Source organism: Hyperoodon ampullatus (genome assembly GCF_949752795.1).
Source record: "Hyperoodon ampullatus genome assembly, chromosome: 19".
In the NCBI taxonomy this organism is placed as follows: Eukaryota; Metazoa; Chordata; class Mammalia; order Artiodactyla; family Ziphiidae; genus Hyperoodon; species Hyperoodon ampullatus.
Genome location: NC_136932.1, coordinates 39431610 through 39441501, shown reverse-complemented (window position 1 = coordinate 39441501; position 9892 = coordinate 39431610).

Here is a 9892-nt window from a genome sequence, read left to right as displayed (position 1 = left end):
TGACATCATGATGATTGGACAGAAAGAGCAAGAGGTAGCTAGTACACTGGAGGCCTTGGTAGGGCACATACACTCTACAGGATGTAGGGAGATAAACTCTATAAAAATTCAGGGATAAGCCACTTCAATAAAGCTGTTAGTTTTTTTTTTTTAACATCTTTGTTGGAGTATAATTGCTTCAGGGTTCTTGTGGTTAGGGGATTTCTAGGATATCCCCTCCCAAGTAAAAGATAAATTGTTGCTGTTTGCATTCCCCACCACCATCACAAAGAAGAAAGCACAGTGCCGGGTGGGCTTCTTTGGTTTCTGAAGGCAGCACATTCCACATCTAGAAATACTGCTCTGGTCCATATACCAGGTGACGCAGAAGGCTGCCAGTTTTGAATGGGATCCAGTGCGGGAACAGGCACTACAGCAGGTTAAGTCTGCAATGCAACCAACCTTGCTGTTTGTGCCATATGACCCAAAGACTAAGTTTTGGAGGTGTTAGATGCAGAATGGAGCTTACGGAAAGCTCCAGTAGAAGAATCACAACACAAGCCTCTGAGATTCTGGAATAAAACCATGATATCTGCAGCAGAGAATTAGATGCACTTTGAGAAATAGCTTTTGACATGTTACTGGACCCTGGAAGAGATGGAATGTTTAACCATAGGATACAATGTATCTGAAACTTCTCATTATGAACTGGGTTTTGTCAGACCTACCAAGTCATAAGGTCAGACTTATACAGCAGATGGAAATTGAATCAAGCCTAAGCAGGACCAGATCAAAGGGCCCAAGTGAGCTACATGAGCAAGTAACACCCCTTGCCCCTCTCACCCACCACATTTGCATCAGTTCTCTTCCCTGGTTTTCATTTGAAGGGGGAGAAAAAGCCCAAGCTTGGTTTATGTATGGATCAGTTGAGAACATGGGCACAAGCTGAAAATGGACAGTGGCTGTGTTACAGCCACATTAAGAAATGATTCTGTATATCTCAACATAATAAAAGCTATCTATGACAAACCCATGGCCAACATAATACTCAATGATGAAACACTGAAAACCTTCCCACTAAAATCTGGAACAAGACAGGGATGTCTCTCACCACTTCTATTCAACATAGCATTGGAAGTCCTAGCCACAGCAATCAGACAAGAAAAAGAAATAAAACATATCCAAATTGGAAGGGAAGAGGTAAAATTGTCATTATATGCAGATGACATGATACTATATATTGAAAACCATAAAAACTCCACACACAAACTAGAACTGATAAACAAAATCAGCAAGGTAGCAGGATACAAAATTAACACACAGAAATCTGTTGCATTTCTTTACATTAACAGTGAAATATCAGAAAGGGAAAGTAAAAAGACAATCCTATTTAAAATTGCATCTCAAAAAAATACTTAGGAATAAACCTGACCAAGGAGGTGAAATACTTACATGCTGAGAACTATAAAACATTGATAAAGGAAACTGAAGATGATTCAAAGAAATGGAAAGATACCTCATGCTCTTGGATTGGAAGAATTAATATTGTTAAAATGGCCATACTACCCAAAGCAATCTACAGATTTAATGTGATCTCTGTCAAATTACCCATGACATTTTCCACAGAACTAGAACAAATAATTCTAAAATTTAAAAGACCCAGGATTGCCAAAGCAATCCTGAGGAAAAAGAACAAAGCTAGAGGCATAACCCTCCCAGACTTCAGACAATACTACAAAGCTACAGTAATCAAAATAGCATGGTACTGACACAAAAAAAGGACATATGGATCAATGGAACAGAATAGAGAGCCCAGAAATAAACCAACACACCTACGGTCAATCTACGACAAAGGAGACAAGAATATACAATGGGGAAAAGAGAGTCTCTTCAACAAGTGGTGTTGGGAAAGCTGGACAGCTACATGTAAATCAGTGAAATTAGAACAGTCCCCTACACCATATACAAAAATAAACTCAAAATGGTTTAAAAACCTAAATATAAGACATGACACCATAAAACTCCTAGAATAGAACATAGGAAAAACATTCTCAGACATAAATCATAGCACTATTCTCTTAGGTCAGTCTCCCAAGGCAGAAGAAATAAAAGCAGAAATAAACAAATGGGACCTAATCAAACTTAAAAGATTTTGCACAGCAAAGGAAACCATCAACAAAACAAAAAGACAACTTAAGAAATGGGAGAAAATATTTGCAAATCATGTGATCAACAAGGGGTTAATATCCAAAATATACAAACTGCTCATACAACTCAGTATCAAAAAAACCACCAAATCAAAAAATGGACAGAAGACGTAAATAGACATTTCTCTAAAGAAGACATACAGATGGCCAAAAAGCACATGAAAAGACACTCAACATCACTAATTATTAGAGAACTGCAAATCAAAACCACAATGAGGTATTACCTCATACTGGTCAGAATGGCTATCATTGAAAATTCTTCAAATAACAAATGTTGGAGAGGGTATGGAGAAAAGGGAACCCTTGTACACTGTTGATGGGAATGTAAATTGGTGTAGCCACTGTGGAAAACAGCAAGGACATTCCTTAAAAAACTCCTTAAAAAATTCCTTAAAAAACTAAAAAAACAGCTACCATATGATCAAGCAATCCCACTCTTAGGTGTATATCTGGAAAAGACGAAAACTCTAATTTGAAAAGATACATGCAGTATTACTTACAATAGCCAAGATATGGAAACAACCCAAGTGCCCCTCAACAGACAATTGGCTTAAGAAGATGTAGTGTATACCCAATGGAATAGAAAAGGAATGAAATATTGCCATTTGCAGGAACATGGATGGAGCTAGAGAATATCATACTATAAGTGAAGTGTCAGAGAAAGACAAATATTATATGATATCACTTATATGTGGAATCTAAAAAATAATACAAATGAATCTATATACAAAACAGAAACAGACTAACAGACATAGAAAACAAATCTATGCTTGCCAAAAGGGAAAGGGAATGGGGTAAGGATAAATTAGGAGTATGGGATCAAGAGATACAAACTACTATACATAAAATGGATAAGCAACAAAGACTTACTGTATAGTGCAGTGAAATATATTCAATATCTTGTAACAACCTTTAATGGAAAATAATCTGAAAAAAAATATATATATAATGGAATGACTTTGCTATACACCTGAAACTAACACAATATTATAAATCAACCATAGTTCAATTAAAAAAAAAGATGTGTACCTCTGCTGTGATGCAAACTCACTGCATCTGCAGCATTCACTGGTGTCCCTCTGAGTCACCCCCTTGGGCTTGGAAGACAAGGGAACTGAAACAAACATGAGGCTCATGCTGTTTGCTGTGTTGTGAATAATAAAGTCTTTTATCTCTGACCGAGTGGTGTCAGATCTTCTGCTCATACCTATAAAGTGATGGCAGACTAGCTCATTAGCTTACAAGAAGGACAAAAATTCAGACACTTCAAGGAAATCTCACACTCTTCATATTTCTTGACTTGGGTTATGTTAAAACAATCGTTTTGCCACTTTAAAAAGTGTAAAAGGAATGCGTGTGGCTATAGGGAGTTGCAGTTGTGTGATCATGATTCTTGTTGGATTTTTAGACCCTGGTATATAACAAACAGTTCTCAATTACCTGCCTCCCAGCTTTGTCTGTGAAATTTATTACCTTGACAGTTATAATTAATCCAAGTGGTGGAGACTATCTGAAACAATGATAGCAAAGAAATAGGAATGTGTAGGCAAAAATCATGTGATATTTTTTTAATCAAGGAAAAAAGAGAGTAGTTTTTTCCCTAAAGTGTTTAGTTGTTCTAGAATGTGCAAGATGATAATGAAGGGTAAAACCTGGGTGGATAAAAAGTTGTAGAAGGTTTGTGAAATGAAATTTATTTTCCCTGGACTTTATATAATACCTATAAATAATGGCACTAAAAAGAAAGAATGGAATGTATTAAAACTGGCAAGATCGGTTTTATTTTGATGAGTTTATTATAACATTTTTTAAAGTATGAGAATATTTTCCTGCCAAATATTATATTAATGCAAGGCTAAAAATTATTTTTTCCCTATTAAAATAACAAATTGTTCTGCTCTAAACAAGAAATAGTAAAAGCCATCATCATCTATTTGGTCTGTTGAGAGAGCAGAGATTATATATCTCATCACAATAACTTTTTGTGCTTTATACTGAATTTATTACATCCTTGCTTGTTCAAACCAGCAAGCAAAAGTTCCTCACTGCTGAATGTGTTAAGGTTTCTTACAATTGTGTTACCTTCTGCTATTTTTATTTTTTAAATATTTCACTGTCACCCTTGTAGAAATCTTAACCATTCTTTTTTTTTTTTTCTTTTTTTTGCGGTACGCGGGCCTCTCACTGTTGTGGCCTCTCCCGTTGCGGAGCACAGGCTCCGGATGCGCAGGCTCAGCGGCCACGGCTCACAGGCCTAGCTGCTCCGCGGCATGTGGGATCTTCCCGGACCGGGGTACGAAACCATGTCCCCTGCATCAGCAGGCGGACTCTCAACCACTGCGCCACCAGGGAAGCCCTCTCAACCATTCTTTATTCCAGAATTCATGCTACAACCCTAATCAAGTAATTAACTTATCTGATAATTTTTTTCTTTTCCTGTATGCGGGCCTCTCACTGTTGTGGCCTCTTCCTTAGCGGAGCACAGGCTCCAGACGCGTAGGCTCAGCGGCCATGGCTCACGGGCCTAGCCACTCCGCGGCATGTGGGATCTTCCCGGACCGGGGCATGAACCCGCGTCCCCTGCATCAGCAGGCGGACTCTCAACCACTGCGCCACCAGGGAAGCCCTATCTGATAACTTTTATTTATTTTTATTTTATTTTATTTTTTTGGCTGCGTTGGGTCTTCATTGCTGCGTGCAGGCTTTTCTCTAGTTGCAGCAAGCAGGGGGCACTACTCTTCGTTGTAGTGCATGGGCTTCTCATTGCAGTGGCTTCTCTTGTTGCAGAGCACAGGCTCTAGGCACGCGGGCTTCAGTAGTTGCAGCACGCGGGCCCAGTAGTTGCAGCACGTGGGCCCAATAGTTGTGGCACACGGGCCCTAGATCATGCAGGCTTCAGTAGCTGTGGCGTGTGGGCAGAGTAGTTGTGGCGCACAGGCTCAGTAGTTGTGGCGCATGGGCTTAGTTGCTCTGTGGCATGTGGGGTCTTCCCAGACCAGGGATCAAACCCATGTCTCCTGCATTGCCAGGCGGATTCTTAACCACTGCGCCACCAGGGAAGTCCCAACTTATCTGATAAGTTTTAATTTTGCCTTCTCAAGATCAGACCTTAAATTCAGAAAAATAAAATTCTGGGGCTTCCCTGGTGGTGTAGCAGTTAAGAATCTGCCTGCCAATGCAGGGGACACAGGTTCGAGCCCTGGTCCTGGAAGACCCCACGTGCCGCAGACCAACTAAGCCCATGCGCCACAACTACTGAGCCTGCGCTCTACAGCCCCCGAGCCACAACTACTGAGTCCCGTGTGCCACAACTACTGAAGCCCGTGCACCTAGAGCCCGTGCTCTGCAACAAGAGAAGCCACTGCAATGAGAAGCCCACGCACTGCAACGAAGAGTAGCCCCTACGCACAGCAATGAAGACCCAACACAGCCAAAAATAAATAATAAATAAATAATCAAATACATAAATTCTTTTAAAAATAAACAAATAAGTAAAAATAAAATAAAATTCTGAAGGTGTCTTTTACCCTAAACGATTTTGGGGGTTCCCCAGAAGGTCACTGGATCACTACAAAGATTTTCTTTTCCTTTAGAGAAAGAGAGATGTTAACAAACAAACAAACAAAAAAGGTTCATTTGGTGTGCACCATATTCTTAACTATCTCACCACTATTTTAAGAGCTATATGGGAAGAGCTGTTCAATCAAAAGGGAATTCAGCCATCCCTAGGTTAATATGTACTGGCAAAACGTTAACGGTAATATAAATGTTTCAGAGATTGCACACTCTACAGATTGGAAGGTGTTGGAGATTTGTCCGTGCCCTCATTGACCACAAAATGTTCTTCCTCTTTGGGAAACATACATCAAATCCTCATAAAATAGTTCTGTATTATGTTCAATAGATAACATTATTCTCCATTATGATATTGGTGGTTATTATAATAAATTAACTGTAGCCATTCAACCTTATCCATCTGTAAGTTTTCTGTTTCCTTCTGCTCTTGCCTGAAGACCCTGTTAGTAGCTATGTGGTTTTAAAAAAATGTCTTCAAAAAAGAAGAGTAGTCTGAAAGCCTCAGGAAAGGCATGGTACCAAGTATTTTAAAATACTATTATTTCAAGGGACACACTCAGGAGTATGGGCTTCTGAGTAGATGTTGCTTAGGTAACTGTCAGTTCCATCATTAGACTGAGTCACGATTTCCAGGACTATTCTAGTCTAGACACAGAGAGCTTCATGAGACTTGAATGCTGACCCAACATCCAGCAGAACAAGAATTAATTAAGTAGGACTGCATAAAGTGATGAGGGAAATGACCTGGAAGTTATTGGTTTGGAATATTATTGGCATGGTTTTAATGTTCTGTGCCCTTGGCTACACTGGGTTCCAGTATTCTGTGCCCACAGAACTCACTGGGTACTGCTGCTCCTTATGGAATCTCTTGAATATTGGGCAGTGTCTTCTGGACCCATCAGTTCCAGGTCCCCTCAGAGCACTTTCCATCAAGACCTCTCTCTGCTCCATCCTGATGATTTTCATGTGATGCTGGTGGGCAGGGTAAAGTGAAAGGGTGCTGCTTCCTGGGAGCTAAATTTTGTTTTTCCCATACCTTCCCTCTGACATCACCCTCTTTATTTTTAATTAACATTAATTGAGACACTCCTATATGCCAGGCAGTTTTCTTGGTACCAGTACAGTAATGAATGGGTCCTGTCCTCTCTTAATGGGAACCTTTAGCTTTGGCCCGTTTCTCCATGACTGACATGCTTCCCCTGGTATGCTAGATTGTTAGAAAAATAGCTATTTCCACCCCTCCCTATACCCATTCTCTCCACAATATGGCTTCATAGTTCCTCCCATCAAAAGGTGGAGTCTATTTTCCAACTCTCTGAATCTGGGGTGCCTTGTGATCTACTTTGGCCAATAGGATGCAGCAGAAGTGATGCCTCAGTTCCAAACCTAAGGCTCCAGAGTCCCTGCAACTCTTCAAATTACTCTCTTGGAACCCTGCCCAAACACTATGCAAACAAGCCCAGGCTAGCCTAACATGGTCCATTACCCGAGCCCATTACCCCAGCCCATAGCCAGCCAAATGTCAGACACAGCAGAGAGGCTGTCCTAGACCAGCCAGCTCCCAGCCAACCCACCACAAATGCATGAACCAGTCCAGCTAAGATGAGCCATGCCTGGCCAGACCAAACAACCACCCAGCTGATCTATAGACTTGTGAGGTATAATAAATGCTTGTTATTTTAAGCCACTGAGCACTGGGGTGGTTTGTTACACAGCAATAGGTAGCCAATACACATGGGATCTTATCTACTTTTCCCAACAACTCTGGGATCTTCAAAGAAATGAAAGAATTACCTTTCCTTATTATCCTAAGTTTACCTGACTTTTAAGTGATAGAAAAAGAACTGAACTCAAATCTATATGAAAGGAAAATGCTCTTTTCACAATAACATAGGACTTTCCAAGACCTCACCTAGCTTCTCCATTCTGCCATTTTAAGGTTGTTAAAAATCAGGTGACATGAAATACATCAGATTTCACAAAAGAGTATATACTGTGTGATTTCATTCATAAGAAATTCTAGAGTAGGCAAAACCAATTAGCTGTGAAAGAAAGCAGATCATTAGTTGCCTGGGGACAAATAAGTGGGTTAGACTGCAAAGGGGTATAAGGGAAATTTGGGGGGTGATGGAAAATGTTCTATCTTGATTGGAGTGGTAGTTACCTAGGCATTCATATTTGTCAAGAGTCATCTCTACTCTTTAAGTGGGTGCATTTTATTGGGTAAGAATTACACCTCAATAAAGCTGATTTTTTGGTTAAAAAGAAACAAGTTGGTGAGGATGTAGAGAAAAAGAAACCCTTAGGCACTGTTGGTGGGAATGTAAATTGGTGTAGCCAGTATGGAAAGCAATATGGAAGTTCCTCAAAAAATTAAAAATAGAAGTACCATATGATCCAGCAATTCCACTTCTGGGTTTATATCCAAAGGAAATGAAAACAGGATATCAAAGAGATATCTGCAGTCCCATGTTCATTGGAGCATTATTCACAAGAGTCAAGATATGGAAACAACCTAAGTGTCTATCAGTGGATGAATGGATAAAGAATAATATAATATTCTACCATATATCCATTATATATATGTATATATAAAACGATGGAATATTACTCAGCCATGATAAAGAAGGAAATCCTGCCATTTGCAACAGTATGGTTGGAACTTGAGGGCATTTATACCAAGTAATATAAGCCAGACAGAGAAAGACAATACTGCATGGTATCACTTACATGTAGACTCTTAAAAAAAAAAAAAAAAGTCGTATTCACAGATAGAAAGTAAAAGGGTAGTTGCCAGGGGCTGGGAGTTGGGGGGAACAGGGAGAAGTTGGTAAAAGGGTAGAAATTTTCAGCTATAAGACGAATAAGTTCTGAGAACCTAATGTAAAACACGGTGACCATGTGACCAACAAGGGATTAATTTCTGAAATTTACAAACAGCTCATGCAGGTCAATATCAAAAAAACAAACAACCCAATCAAAAAAATGGGCAGAAGACCTAAATAGACATTTCTCTAAAGAAGACATACAGATGGCCAAGAGGCACATGAAAAGATATTCAACATCACTAAATATTAGAGAAATGCAAATCAAAACTACAGTGAAATACTACCCCACACCCGTCAGAATGGCCATCGTCAGAAAGTCTATAAACAATAAGTGCTGGAGAGGGTGTGGAGAAAAGGGAACCCTCCTACACTGTTGGTGGGAATGTAAACTGGTACAGCCACTATGGAGAACAGTATGGAGGTTCCTTAAAAAACTAAAAATAGGGAATTCCCTGGTGGTCCAGTGGTTAGGACTCCACACTGTCACTGCCAAGGACCCAGCTTCGATCACTGGTGGGGGAACTAAGATCCCACAAGCTGCGTGGCACAGCCAAAAAAAAAAAAAAAAAAGAGAGAGAGAGAGAAAGAAACTAAAAATAGAGCTACGATAAGATCCAGCAATCCCACACCTGGGCATATATCTGGAGAAGAACATTGTTCAAAAGGATACATGCACCCCAATGTTCACTGCAGCGCTGTTTACAATAGCCAAGACATGGAAGCAACCTAAATGTCCATCGACAGATGAATGGATAAAGAAGAAGTAGTACATATATACAATGGGTATTACTTAGCCATTAAAAAGAATGAAATAATGCCATTCACAGCAATATGGATGGGCCTAGAGATTATCATACTAAGTGAAGTAAGTCAGACAAAGACAAATATTATATGATTTTGCTTATGTACAGAATCTTTAAAAAATGATAGAAATGAACTTATTTACAAAACAGAAACAGACTCACAAACTTAGAGAACGAACTTATGGTACCAGGAGGGAAGGGTTGGGGGGAGGGATAGATTGGGAGTTTGGGATTGACGTATACACACTACTGTATTTAAAATAGGTAAATAATAATAATAAAATAAAATAGATAACCAACAAGGTGCTACTGTATAGCACAGGAAACTCTGCTCAATACTCTGTAATAACTTAATTGGGACAATAATTTGAAAAAGAAGAGATACATGTATATGTATAACTGAATCGCTTTGCTGTACACCTGAAACCAACACATTGTTAATCAACTATACTCCAATATAAGATAAAATTTTTTAAAATAAAAAACCCCACAGTGGCCA